Raw genomic sequence first — 14,948 nt, forward strand, 5'->3', positions numbered from 1 at the left:
ATATATATATATATATATATATATATATATATATATATTATGTTTCATTCTGAGAGAGAGAGAACGAGAGAGAGACTACTGAATGATTGTTCGTGCTGTACGGTTTTTATTCACCGGAAGGGGAATGAAAACCATTTACCAGAAACGATCATTCAGTATTCTGTTTACACCACAAGTATATATTTAAATTAAATATCAATACAGTGTGTACATTTTTATATTAAATCAGTTAATTCAGGGATTATTTTACCTGGCAGATCTGTACTTTCATTGTCAACAGATTATGCTTCGACGCGGATTAATTTTGAACCTTGTTTATGGCCTCTTTGCAAACGTCTAGAGAGAACCTTGAGCGCAGCCTGTCAATTTAGATCCTCTCTGTTGTTTGCTACCTTCACTAGTTTTATTGAAGGTGCTACAGGATGCTCAGATATATCAGACGCAGTCAGATTGGTAACTGACATTTCTTGATTAAACTCTGTTGTTTCCGTTGCTGGTATTAATGAAAGGGCTACAGACTGTTTGGATAAATCAGACCCATGTAGGTGGCAGTATTGTTTGAATAGAAAACTGTTTAGTAGTGCACAATATAACTATAGCTGCTTTTAAAAGTCACCATTGTAATTTAATATAAAACATACATATTCAGATATAATCTATGAAACGTACAACACCCTGTTGCTTATATGACACGTCTTCAGTATATTAGACACATTATCAGATTAACTACTACGTAAACCTTAATTTCAAAATACCTTTATTTTGCTCATTAAATGTGTTAGTGAACCCCACACTTAACATCTTAGTGCCTTTAGTGAAATAGGGGTGCTCGCTCATTCTGATCATTAAAATCATATCAAGGTTGCCACAGAAGTGGAAATTGCGTGACCTCCTCAGATAAAGTCATGTTTATTTGTAACAGCTACAAAATGCTTTAGTGTCTCTCATTTTGTCTCCTCACAATAGAAGTAATGATTGTTAATTATTAAAACTTTGTCTGTCATAGTCAGCAATTATGGCCCCCTGTAATGTGTTTGTCATGAATAGTCAATGAGGGGCAATTAATATGCATGAGCAGCCATATATAGGCTGTGCACTGGTCCACACTTCAACAGCTTGTCTGCAGCAGCAAGGAGAGGGTAACGCACAGTGAGTGAGAGAGAGACAGAGGGAGAGCACTGCCGCTGTAGCCACACGATTCTAGGACTGTAACATCAACGTAAATCATCTCACATGAGCTAATTTACTTAGAGTACGTGAAGGAGCAGCCACATGTGAGCCAGCTAAGCTGACTGCATTGTTTTGTATCAAACTGTCTTGCTGGATGAAGAGGTTTTATTTGATAGTTCTTAATCATGGGATGCAGTCTGTGTACTCTGCAGAAGCAGGAGGAGCAATACAAACTACTCTATGAAGTTTGCCAGGTAAATACAGTGCTGCTGTTTTTGCATTATTTGACAGTTAAGTGTTTTCTGTATATTTGGCCATTCTGAGAAAGTAGTGTGTGTGTGTGTGTGTGTGTGTGTGTGTGTGTGTGTGTGTGTGTGTGTGTGTGTGTGTGTGTGTGTGTGTGTGTGTGTGTGTGTGTGTGTGTGTGTGCGTGTGTGTGTGTGCGCGAGTGTGTGTGTGTGTGTGTGTGTGTGTGTGTGTGTGTGTGTGTGTGAGTGTGTGTGTGTGTGTGTGTGTGTGTGTGTGTGTGTGTGTGTGTGTGTGTGTGTGTGTGTGTGTGTGTGTGTGTGAACATGTTTGCCTGCCTGCTTACTGGATATGGTTGATCTTTGGAAGTGTAGACACCATACACAGTTTTATGTTTTATACAGGTCTTCCAGTGTAACATTACACTTCTGTAATAGAAAGTAAAAAAGTAGTAGAAAGTAAAAGTGGGTTGCAAACACATGGTACACCAAAATCTTTCTCTTACAACCACCTAAGAAGTCGTAAGAAGGGTCAGAGCTTGGTCATGCACTCTGTGAGCAAGTTGAAAGGGACATGAGTGATGATTGATGCCTGGTAGTTTTTGTCTGTGTCTGCAGATAGCTATGTGCTGGTTCTTTCTATAGAACTCAATGCTGACTTTGGGTCCTATGCCCCCAGCCTCTGTCTGAGGAGCAAGGTTTATCTTTAACCCTTAATGGCTGATGGAGCATTTTCCTCCCACTCCCATTTTTTATTTCTCCTTTTCAAAACATCCAACATCCATTTACTAAAGCTGGTGACATTTTATTTTAACTTTTTAACTGTTAATTGAGTCGATCAAACATTTCATGCAGTGCAGATGGAATACAAAGCATGCTGGTTAACCCTAATGAAATGACTCACCCAAAAAGTGCTACAGAGGTATGCAGATATGATATTGAGCACTTAGTTGCCAGCAAACAAAGTAGGCTGCTGTATACAGGCTGCTGTATACAACGTCATTTGGGAGAAAGTTACCTATTAAAAATACCTTTTTACCTGCTGTCATATCAGTTAAGAAATTAAAATGTACTTACTCAGCAACAGTAAACTACCAGCTCTTGTATTTTTTTCACTTACTATCTGCAGCTTCGGCAGCTTGAGTCACTCTTTATAGTGGAGATTATTGTATAATTATTATTTAAAAAAAAAGAATGTAACATATGGAATTTGCGCATGATTGATTAAATTATGTGTTCAATATGTTACTAAACCACTTGGATTGAATATGTGATTAATACAGTACGTATTTTTTTTTTTTTTTTTTTGCCTTTCTACCACTAGGGGGAGCATTAGCTCAAACCCCTTGTTGAAAAAGCATTTTTGGAATTTTTTTTTTAAGGTCTGTGTTAGATGCTGGCAGACAGTGCCAGAGCACTATTTGATTCCATATTAAATGTAATGCAGCACAAATTGCCATTGATTCAATAGTAAAACCACAAGGGGGATAAATTATTACAATCTTTGAAAATGTGAAAGGGCAGCAGTAAATGCAAATATCAGTTTTATTAATGGCTGATTTATTTATATATATATATATATATATATATATATATATATATATATATATATATATATGTATATATAGAAAGAAAGTTTAAATCAATCCTCGTTTGTAAAAGGATAGCTATCGAAAGAGTAATTAAAGGAAATGTCCAGCAGTCGTCTACTTCGGCTTCAAAATATTGATGTATTTTACACGGAACATTAACTGGTGCATGCTAAAAAGATGAAAAAGAAAATGTGAAATAAAAAATCATGTTGCCAGGATCATTAACTAAATATAGCTATGGTTTGTGGGACCTAATAAGAGGACAGTTTGTAAAAGCCTATCTTTATTTGAAATTGATTCTGCCACATTATATAGAGTCAAGAACAGTCTCTATTATATCTGTGAACTCTTGTTCTTTGATCACTCAGTGTTTATGGTAGTAGTTAGCTAAAAAGTTTGCAGTTTGGGTTTTACAATGATAAGTGGGTTTGCCTGCTCATAAATTCAACAGATGCCATAGATCAAGAAGTCATCAAAGGACAGCATAGTTTTCCATGTCGTATTAATCTTATTTCTGTTGTCAAACGAGATGGAACAAACGACAGACTTTTTACAAACCTTTGTTTGTCTCAAAACACTTGTACCCGACAGCGACCTGTCAGTCGTCTTTGATTGGCAAGCACTGGGCTGATGGTTGAGGCACCATGCTGACTGTATTATGCTATGCTTCCAATTGCCAATTACCAGAGGAAGATCAATTGGTATATATATATATATATATATATATATATATATATATATATATACATGATGCATTTTATCAGCAGCATTTTAATATAGAATACCGTCTGGATGTCATTTTTAATACAGGGTCAGTCTGGATGTGGTAAGTAAGGCATTATCTTTAACCACTGCATCTTTATTTACTGTATACTAATAATAAATGCTAATCATAAAACATATATATTTTAAGCCTTTGGAAGCAACAGGGTACTCGTAACCCTCCCTTACTCTGATCTATTTAACCCTCGACCTAAAGTTTACAGTATGCAATTGATTCTGTTAACCCGAGGTGACGCTACCTCCTCTTGGAGTCTGGGTATTTCCAGTTAAGAAAGTTCCTGCTGAAACACTGTGCTTCATGTCTAATGAACTGTTAAAATACACATTTGAGGTGTGAAAGCGATCCCAGGGCACAGCTTTCAAATTCTTCTTTATATACAGTAGCACCTGGATATTGTGGTGTTTTCATTTTCTTTTTCTTTTTTTTTTTTTTTTTTTTTTTTTTTTTGGAGGTGAAAGCTTTGATTTGGCTGGGAAATGAATGCTTCAATAAATTGCAATTTTGTAGGTCCAGTGCGCCTGGCTTCTTAAGCCCTCATGACGAGCAGCACAAAAAGGATCAGATATATATGGGGGTCTCAGGCTTTATTCCTGCCTCATCCACAGATAATTCAAAGAGATCCTCTTCATTAAGGACTCTGGCATGCTGCCTGCAATTTCCTTGCAGCTCTTTGTTTAATGATGCAGAAGAGTGGTTTTCTCTCATGTTGCACACATACCTTATTGCACTTTAATCATACAGTAAAAATACACTTACATACCGAGCACTTGAATCATATACTTTCACCAGTCATGTCATTCGTTTGCTTTAACAAAACAAAACAAAAAATATGTGTGTGTATATTATATATATATATATATATATATATATATATATATATATATATATATATATATATATATATATTTCTAGGTAAACAATGTTTGTTATGGAGGTATTCCGTTCATGAATAGGTAGTTGATTTTCATCTGTCTATTAACCGATGTAAAGAAATAAGCCAGACATTTTCATTTGTCATATTCAATGCTTAGACAATATTAACTATTTTCCTACTAAGCCTTCTGTTTAGCTGACAGTGAGCCAATATTTGCCACGTTCAATGATATTTTTCAATTCATCTTTTTTGTAATACCACTAAACATGTTTCATTGAAAGGGTTATTCTACACAAGCTATCACCTTATTATAACCTATAAATGGATAATACCTTCCTAACAATTAGTTATTTGCATTGTTATTACATATTGTCCAACTTACATATCCATTTGTGTCTACTGTATAGAACCTGCCATGCAGTCGTGACGCAAGCTGCTTTTGTATTGCACAGTATCAGTACTCATGTTATGGTGACCAAAGGGTTTTCCCTGGAACATTAATTTTACAGATCCATTATAACATTTCTAGTTTATGGCAATATGAAGATATGGTCCATATCTTGATCCCACAATCAAAGTTGCATTGGTTGTCCAAATCTATTAAAACACCTGTATCTATTTTTTTTTTATAGTTATGGATCTATGATGATAATCTATAAGTTAATCAATAATTTGTATTTATGATCAGATGCCCAGAAAAACAGGCACATGTATAATACCAGTATTGTTCATCATGTAGTCATCTTACCTAAACTAGGATTCAAGTTGAAAAGTAACATTGCCATTAAGGTTTTACATCCTGATTGTCTCATTGTAGTCATGGCATAATAGCATTAACTGCATGCCTTTGAGAAGGATTAAAGCGTAGCTTTGGAAAAAAATAAAAGTTTAAAGTAACATCAAGGCTGATTCTGCAAAAACAGGATTTTTCTTTAGAAGAAGAATTAAAAGATACAAGAAAGCTCTAAGCACTACCACTCAAGTGACCTCAGTAACTGTAATGAACTCAACACACTTGCATCAAAGCAGGAAGGTATGTGCTTCAACACAATGCTGGTTCTAATAGATTTGCAGTCATTTGAATTAGAGGCAGTCCAGCGAAAACTCTGTTTGACAGTCTGGAGATCCATAATCTTCAAAAAACTGCCCTTTAATGACCGTGGTGCCTGTCTGTGACTCTGATTTCCCTCTTCCTTAATTAGAACTTTACCACAAACTGGTAATTGAAATGTTTCTCCTGACTAGCCTTTAATAACGCATCACTTTTGCTTGTGTTTATTTTATTTGATTGTTTAAGGCTGAATGGGTTGAATTCTAAGCATTTTAGTGACCATGTCTTACAGATGCTGTGTGTGTCATAAGTTACTGAAAAAAAGCATTTGAGTTGTGTGTCATACACAAAACAAAATTGGCCTGATGAACAAAACATTTGATTCAAGTTAATTGTTTTATCATAAGTTCAAGTGATTCCCCAGTACACAGTATCCATCTGAGCCTATTCTGAAAACCAGTGTGGTGCTTTTCCAAATGTTCTGTCTGAATCACAGCAGGGTAATATTTGGAAGGCTAGCCAGCCAACAACAAATAATAGGTATTTGTGAATTATTTATATCATGGTTCCGACTGTTGCTGGATTATTTTATTTATTTTTTTAAGACTTTTACATTGTGTTATGTCATAAGAAATATATATTGTTTTGTCTTACAAAGAATGGAGATGAGTCTGCTCTTTATTTAATTTAAGCCATATGGCAACAAATGACAGTGTTTTCTAAACAGATAGTTCAGTAAGGTGATCTATCAGCTACATTTCTTTCAATTGTAAAAACAGTATTAGGAGAAGGGTGATGGTGTCTTACAGCTGAAATATGTTTGCCACAAAATATAGCAATTTATAATAATAATAATAATAATAATAATAATAATAATAATAATAATAATAATAATAATAATGTACTCGGTATAAGAGCAGATAATATTGCAGATTGTATACACTGCATGTATGTGCCCAGTGCAAAAGAAGCACTTCCTAAGCAGATTGTACATAGTGCTTTCTTCTGCAAATAGGTAATGAAGCTTGACAGTTGTAGGGTTAAAAGAAAGAACATTTTGCTGGTGAAGCCTAAATAATGCAGTGTAGTTAATTTAATAACAGGCAGGTTTATGGTTGTACATTTCCACATCTGTCTAATGCTGTGAAGCAGGTGGCAGGGAGCCACAGGGGAGAAGACATTGGAGACTGCTTCTCACTGCCGTACTGTCACATACGACTAAGGCAAAGAAGACAAGAGGGGGAACCTTGAAGGCAGTCACAGAGTCAAAGGAACGAAGCCCCCTCTGCTCTGCATTCATAATTCAGGAGAGGGTCACTGGTTTAGATTGAAAACCTACATAGGTTACTGATATTCAAAGCAGCAAGTATGTTAATATTACAGAAGCACCTGAAGGCTTGTAAGGTAGCGCATCTTTTGAAAATGTGTGCAGTCAGCGGCTGAATGCTGTGGGTTGTATCCAGTGGCAGTTGCCCATCTCCCTGGTAGCCAAGTATAGATTTGCTGCCTATGCCAGTTGGTATTGGAACATGTCCAGAGATTCTCACTTTACACTGGAAATGACTACAGAAGCATCTCTTAGGTATAATCAGGAGAGTAGGCACATTTTGATAATGGAGTCAAGTATAAATTTGTTTTTTGTTTACCCTTGCTTATTTAAAAGACGTGTAGGAAGCTGCATGACACACACACAAGACTGCCTATTGGAACTTCCTATAAGTAGCTTCATGTGAATTTTATAGAATTCTCTTTTCTCTAATGTCGATAAAGTAATATTACACAGCGTCAGAACCACAGTGTAATTTGTTTGTATTGCTGTGCTTCTGTCATTCTGAAAAGATGCACACTGAAATGTGTCGGTTTAAAAATTTGCAAGTCAAACTGGCTTTTTTAAAAGTGACACTGCAAATTTGCCAAAGTGCAATTTAAACATGTGTTCAATGCCTAAGAAGGATGCCTTCTAATGTGCAGTAACACCACACCCTGAATAAAACAGTGAAACACCACCCAGGTTTAAGGATTAATTAAAAATAACCTAGTAGCCGTTTTAATTTGTAAGATAGTCCCATTATACCTCATTACTAGGTTGCAGGTCTTCTTGCCTCTAATCATTTGAGCCTCTTACAGCTTTAGAGACAGTATTATTAAGTGTAAATACAGTTGCAAATGTGTATCTAAACTGACATCTGGACATGACCTGTGACTGAAACACACGTGTTCACTTTTTATACCAAGGGAGAGTGGTTTAATTGCGATATCCATAACTTTTGGGTGAGTAATGCTTGCTCCTTTCCCAGTGCCGTTTCTGAACTGGAATAAAACACTTAATTGGAAGTCTCTGTTAATGCATGGCCATCAGTGAAACAACAAGACACAATACATTGGGACTAAACTGGACTAGTTGAAAAGACTGAACAGCTGCTGTGCAAAAAAAAAAGAACTACCATCATCTTTTTTCAGTGGCTGGAGTAAATTGTATAAGGATTTTCTGTCAAGTCTTAAATCATAGCTTAACAAAATGAGACTCTTTTTTCTACATCATGTGGTATTCATAGCAATGATTGCTATACTATTACTAATGAAGGATGACAGCCCATTATTGTCAAGCTGCTCTGTAAGGGTTCAGCCTCCTCAGGTTGACTTGATACAGTTTTATCATCATCTGTTTCATAGATTTTGCTCTACAGCTTTTTACACATACATTGTTAATGCCTTTTTTTTGACTGATGGTAAAACTACACTTACACTTTTCTCATACATTTTAGACTTATCCTTCATAAAAGCTTTTTAATATTATTATTATTATTATTATTATTATTATTATTATTATTATTATTATTATTATTGGGTAAGGTTTAGAGTCATACCAAATAATAAGGACTTAAAAATAACTGATTTGTGACGCTATTGTATATTGTATATCCCCCTGGATTTAAAATACCATTCCAACTTTTAAGTAAGATTAAGAAAGAGAATACATAATGGCTTCTTTTTTATTTCTCCATGCTAATTAACCACTTTTTCTTAGGCTGTTTATCCTCCCGTCTTCAGTAATGCAGCATGCTAAAGTATATAAAGGCTTCTGTGTTGTAATATAGCAAACAACATTTCTTGTAACTTGGTAACTGTTTCCATGAATTACTGAAAAGAATACATCTTGAACTCTCTTTCCGACACTTCATTTAAGGCATAAGCTTAAGCCTCTCCATCTATGAAATCTTTAATGTTGTAAAGCTTTCTTTATTTCTTAAAAGGCATAATTCTTAGGATTTTCTTAAGTAGTGTGTCAGACCATAGAGAGTGCTTGAGACATCTGTGGGGAGTTTGAATGAGCATTTATAGGCAGCGCTTCCCAAGGATTTTCATGGCTTTCCAGAAATGAAAGACTATGTGTTTGTGTGAGATGTACAAGTGCTAGCTGTAGGTATGTCTTTAGAGCAGTGGTCTCCAACCCTGGTCCTGGAGCTACATGGTCTTCTGATTTTCATTTCAACTGAGCTCTCAGTTACTTAATTGAACCAGTTATTAGCTTAATTAGTCAAGAGTAACATGTGTTCCAGACCGCTGATGATGTAAAGACACCTGCAGGATTGGGGCTCTCCGAGACCAGGGTTGGAGACCCCTGCTTTAAAGTAATGACTACAAGTTCATAAAACTTCAAAATGAACCTACAATATAACATCTGAATAGCTTTTCAATTATAAGTTATAGAGTTCATTTTAAAAAAATGGCAGCAAAAACAGACGTTCCAGTGGACAAAAGTATCAGAGATGTCTTACACACAATTATGTGAAAGCAGAACAAAGGTGAATGCCACTGTAAAAAAGATGACTGAGCCTCTTTGGCATTTGGTCTGCATAAAAAAAAAATGTAATGCTAACACATGTTGCCCTGTGTTCAGAATGTAATTATGTCCCATATAAATTAATGGAATTAGCAGCAAGGTATAAGTACAGCAGTGTTTGATAATTAAAATTATCTCCAGAACAATACTTCTACTAAAAAAATATCTCTGATCTCCTTGACTGGGGCACAGATTTTAAGTAAGGAACACAGTATGCAACATCACCTCCAGCTGAGAATAACAGGCTGTCTCTCTTGTGAAATAACAAGGGGGACTACAGCAGGAAAAAAAGTACATTTTTGACCAGGATGATACAAGCCTGATATCTTTAATGAAAAAGAGAAGTCCCCTGGTACTTCAACCCCACCCCCCCAAAAAAAAAAAAATAATTGAAATTTGAAATCAGCCTCAGCGAAGCAAGGCCTTGTTCCAGACCTCATTACCATTCTTTTAAGAAAAAGAATACACAAAAAGAGCCAGTCAGAGTAAAATGTCAGCAGTTTAATATAGCAGTGTTCATTCAGAGGTGTCAGTTCCCCTCTGCAAACTGTCAGTCATAGCTTTACATGGCACCGTGCCCTTCCTAACAAAGGACACACTGTTGAGTTTATATGAAAAGGATTCAGGTGTTTAATAAACTGAAGGGGGAGTTATAAAGGAATATATATATATTATATTATATATATCTATATATATCTATATATACTTTATCAACCAAGAGGCAGAAAAACAAAAAGTATACCATAAAATGTCCGTGGTTACTTATATATATATATATATATATATATATATATATATATATATAGATATAGATAGATAGATAGATAGATAGATAGATAGATAGATAGATAGATAGATAGATATAACAAAAATGACAATGCTATTTTGTTTTTGTTTTTTCCCCTAAAGTAACCTGATTCAGCCTTATTTACAAAAGGCTTTGGCATACATGTCATACAACAAGAAAAAGTGTGTTATAAATGTGTGGTTACTCTCATGCTATCTGAAATCCTGAACATAAAAAGGAATGGAAAGTATTAACAGGATCCCCAGACACCCTAGGAGTTCACTGTACCATGCAAGCTTCTTAAGGATTATCATTATTGCAACTTGGATTACACACTCTCAGGGTTTGCTGAATTTGTAAAAACTTCTGACACATGCATGACGTATTGAGAAATACATACAAGTTCCGTTATTGTGAGGTCTGGTAATAAAGGGATCAATTGGTAGCGTACTGATCAAGCATCTATTGAAAGGTAAGAGAAATCGATAAGGTCTGTTCCAGTAAAATACCATACAAGTAAATGGGTAAGCCTATCCCAGTAACCCAATTATGTATCATATTGTTTGTATGAGATTACATTTATACCTCTAGCTCTTTTTTTATTACTGGATAACAGCACAAGCCATTCTCTACGAAGGTATCTAGCAAGTGAGGTCTGAGCTGTAAGTGGTGTTGGTCTGCCCCTAACTAAGTGCTAATCGTGTTTCCTTCATGTTCAGTCAAGTGAAAGGCACTGGCTGCATTGGGAGTGGCAGTGCTTTGTTTAGGGTGTACTGCCTTTGTGAAACAGTGGGAAGCCTAGAGAATGATTACTGTCTGTAGTTGTAAAGCCCAGGACAGTAAACATTAGAAAGATCTCGCCACACATGACATTTATCTCACACAGCTGATCTATAGTGTTGTAAATTGCTCTCCTGAGCTGAGGAACGAAGACAGGCTTGGAGGAACATTGTCCTAGAGTGAATACACAATGTTGTGTTTTGTGACAGGAACTAGAGGCTTTATCCTCCATTTCTAACCAATAACTTAAAGTGCATATATCTGTTAAAATTTCTGAAATTTACAAAGATTTCATGTGTATTCGTTGGAAGACCAGATATCCCGATGGATGCCTCATGTTTACCTTCTTCAATAAGAAATGCATGAGCCAATCAGAATGCTCTGTTACACTGTGTAACCAGTGAGTGATAGTCAGTAAAGGATAGTCAGTAAATCCAAACAAAAAACACTGTCAGAAAGTTTATTGAGAAAAATATTGAGGCTGTTCTGAATGCAAATCTAATAGCTGCATATGAATTTTAAGTGTAAGAGCTTGTCTATTTCTTCAATTTAAATGTTTCAGGAGTAAAACTTGCTTCCATTTTAGATTATACAATTATCCTTCAGGCTTGGATTAGCAATAATCCATTTTAGTTATTAACAACCTCAAAAGCTCTTTAAAGTTTAAGAGTACCATTTTCCATTTATTTGACTTTCTGTTAATATTGATATCAACACAAGATGAAGCCTATTGGACATTCTGTATAAAGCCACTGAAATAGTGTATTAAATCCTGGGTTATATGCATACATTAAAAGCTGTGAATATGAATTATGTATGTACCCAGTTAAGCAGGGTCTTTTCAGGTGAACTGGTTCAGAAAAATTGTTTGACACAGCTGAACTCTTAGTGTGGGCTAGTCTAATAATTACCTCTTGACAAATCCCTATAGGCAGCTAAATATATTTTAGCAAAACTGCTTCAGCCATTGACTACATTTCTTTACACCTGTGAAGGCTGAAAAGGTAAACAAGAAAGTTCAATATTTTCTGTTATAACCCTTCCTTTGGGAAGAAAAAAAAAACATTAGTACATATGTGCATATCAATCCCTTTTCATGCTGGACATTTATGATGAACCATTTTTTACTGTTTAAATAAAAGCATTACAAAAAAGGTCATTACCTTATAAACACATGCATTTCCAGAAAAAAAAATGTATCAGTATAACATTATCACTATTTGGAAAACATGATCCACTTTGCAATGTCAGTTTTTTCAATGTTTTTTTTTTTTTTTTTTTTTGTTACTTTTGTTTTCAGTGTTTATAATTACGTTGAATTGTTAAATTAACATTTGATATTTGTTTTTAATCCTGCTGTGCTTCAGTATTTTAAACTATTAGAGAACAAACTGCCAGCCAATTCAAATATTTCTGTATGTAAGCATTTAAACATGATAGGTCATTGTTTTAATGATCGACAAGGAGGTGCATCAATTCTCTGTGATGTAAAGGATCTGTTAGAAAGTCTTCTTGGATCAATATCAATTGTGTTATAATCATAAACTACAGCATCCCTTTCATCTTCCATTAAAATGAAAGAGTTGTAAAAACACCAAGGAGTAGTTTAAATGGGTCAAGTGGCGCATCCGGGTTTAATTAGCTACTTAATAGCAACATACTGTAGCCTTTTTCACAAATTAATCTTCATAGGTTAAAATATTATGTTCAGTAAATTTCCAAGGGGAGGCCATATTTTTCACTGTGGAGAAATTACTTTATTAAATGAGGGCACCTCATTTCAGTTTGTGTAACAATCTTGATTAATCAAAGCTGGGCTCATGCTAATTAAAATCTAATTTTGCTCAGCAGTTTGACCTTATAAACTAGTAAGAATTATTAACATGTTGTCATAGATCATCCTTTGACTTTAGTGTTCATTGTATCTGGAAATACAGTTTTCTATTTGTATTTTGATCAATAAAAAGGAATGTTCTACTGCATCAACATTGGTGCATCATGGTTATTGTGTATGCATTATGTCTGAGCAGCATGTAATTTAGATTTAAAAAAAAAAAAAAAAAAAAAAAAAACCTTAACTAGAATATTGAGTGGGAGAATTGATTTTGCTAATTTCAAAGCAACCTTTGATCACAAGGAAAATGTTGAATAGCCAAAGATGCATTTAATTAAGTCAGCTCTTGTACTGTAATGTTTGCATTGAGCATATTTATTCAATGTTACAATAAGCAGACCTGTAGTTTGTAAAGAAAAAGTAATATTTGTTCTGTACGTTTGTTTTCACACTTATTATACTTTGAAAGGTCAGTAAAATTTGCCATTGAAGTTGCAAGAAGGAATGTGGTTAGGGTATTATTTCAACCATTGTAAGTTAGTTTGTGTATTACAATCATTACAAGCTTGTTTTGTATACACTTCCACTGTTTCTGGTAACTGGCAAAGTGTATATAAAAGACAGCTTTTGCATCATTGAAGTTAGTCTGTATTGTTCTTTGACCATGGGAAATGTGCTTGTTAGTTTTGCAGTTTACCGTACTTTTGCCATTCTTATACAACTGTATTGCATTTACAGTCCTTATTTTTCATTAACTTATGTTTTAAAAGCTTCCCCCATATGTACATATGATGAACCATATGTTCCAGTGGTTTACCATGATTTAATACAATTTGCTGTGTTTTACCATGGTGTGCAGCAATATTTAAAAAGGAGCTACCCAACAAGATAGAAGTTTGCTCATTTCTGTACACAGATGTTCTATGTACATATTTCTAGAGGATATTGAAGGAAAATATCTAATGATCATATTAACATAATCAAACTACTAAACTGTCTAGTCTTGACACTTTAATTTCCTGAGGGAGAGGCTTTATAAAAGAGCTCTTTTAAAATGTACTGTTTTTGAAGTTTAAAGATCATTTGTTTGAGCAGATAAAAGCTCACAGTGAGCAGCTGTGGTTGTGTGATGTTGATGTATATCTGCCTTCACATTGGGGTCTCCAGCGAGTGGTCTTAGCGTTAACATATCCTGATGTAATTAGTAGAGCTTCTCTCAAGAAAACAAACCATCAGAAATGCTGATGGCTGCTATCCATCTGTATTGTCTATATCTCCTGGTGAGAATATTTATTGAGAAATACCCTTCAAGGCCATAAGTACAAATATTTCCACCACTAAAAGTAAACAGTGTTCCAATAGATAAGCTAAAGCAGGTGTGCCCAGCATGAACATTAATGTACAGTGAAGTTGTGTCTGTGCTTATTGTCTGTATGTCTGAAGTAATAGCAATTAAATTAAATTCAGCATTTATCAAACTTTTTTTTTTTGTTTGTTTGTTTTAAGAGAAAACTTATTCAAATAGCAAATTAAACTTAAAAGAACTAACCTTGGTGAATCATTCAGTTCACAGACTTCCATTCTAATACACTTCTTGCTCTGGTGTGCTAAACTCTGTAATCTGAAAAGCTATTGACAAGTCAATATTTAAAAAAAAATCTGATTAACCTGAGCTTAAATGTATTGTAACGTATATAGCATACAATTATTGCAATGTATGTTGTTTATGGAAATTTGTTTCTACATTTTATTAATTTAAAACAAAACTTTGCAATTAATTGCATTTTTTATCTTCACTTTTAACTGTCATGGTTAAAGTCTAGCAATGTGTAGTAAATCATAGCTAAGCATTGTAGAAATTTGTCAATGCTTTGTAAAGTTATGCAAGAAGTACTGTAAACTAAACATTTACAGAAGCATAAGGCTATCCTTATTTTCTCCCAGGTAGGGACTGTACTTGCTCTAAAAGGTTAACACAATTTTTATT

The 14,948-nt window shown here is 34.7% G+C and overlaps 1 protein-coding gene across 1 annotated transcript in view; it reads left to right on the plus strand.

Moving 5' to 3' along the window:
• The window catches only part of LOC121329003 (E3 ubiquitin-protein ligase PDZRN3-B-like), a 95,021-nt gene that overhangs the window by 71,783 nt on the left and 8,290 nt on the right, over nt 1-14,948 (plus strand). The gene's annotated exons all lie outside the window — the stretch shown is intronic.

This window comes from Polyodon spathula, chromosome 16 (assembly GCF_017654505.1).
Source record: "Polyodon spathula isolate WHYD16114869_AA chromosome 16, ASM1765450v1, whole genome shotgun sequence".
NCBI classification, from domain to species: domain Eukaryota; kingdom Metazoa; phylum Chordata; class Actinopteri; order Acipenseriformes; family Polyodontidae; genus Polyodon; species Polyodon spathula.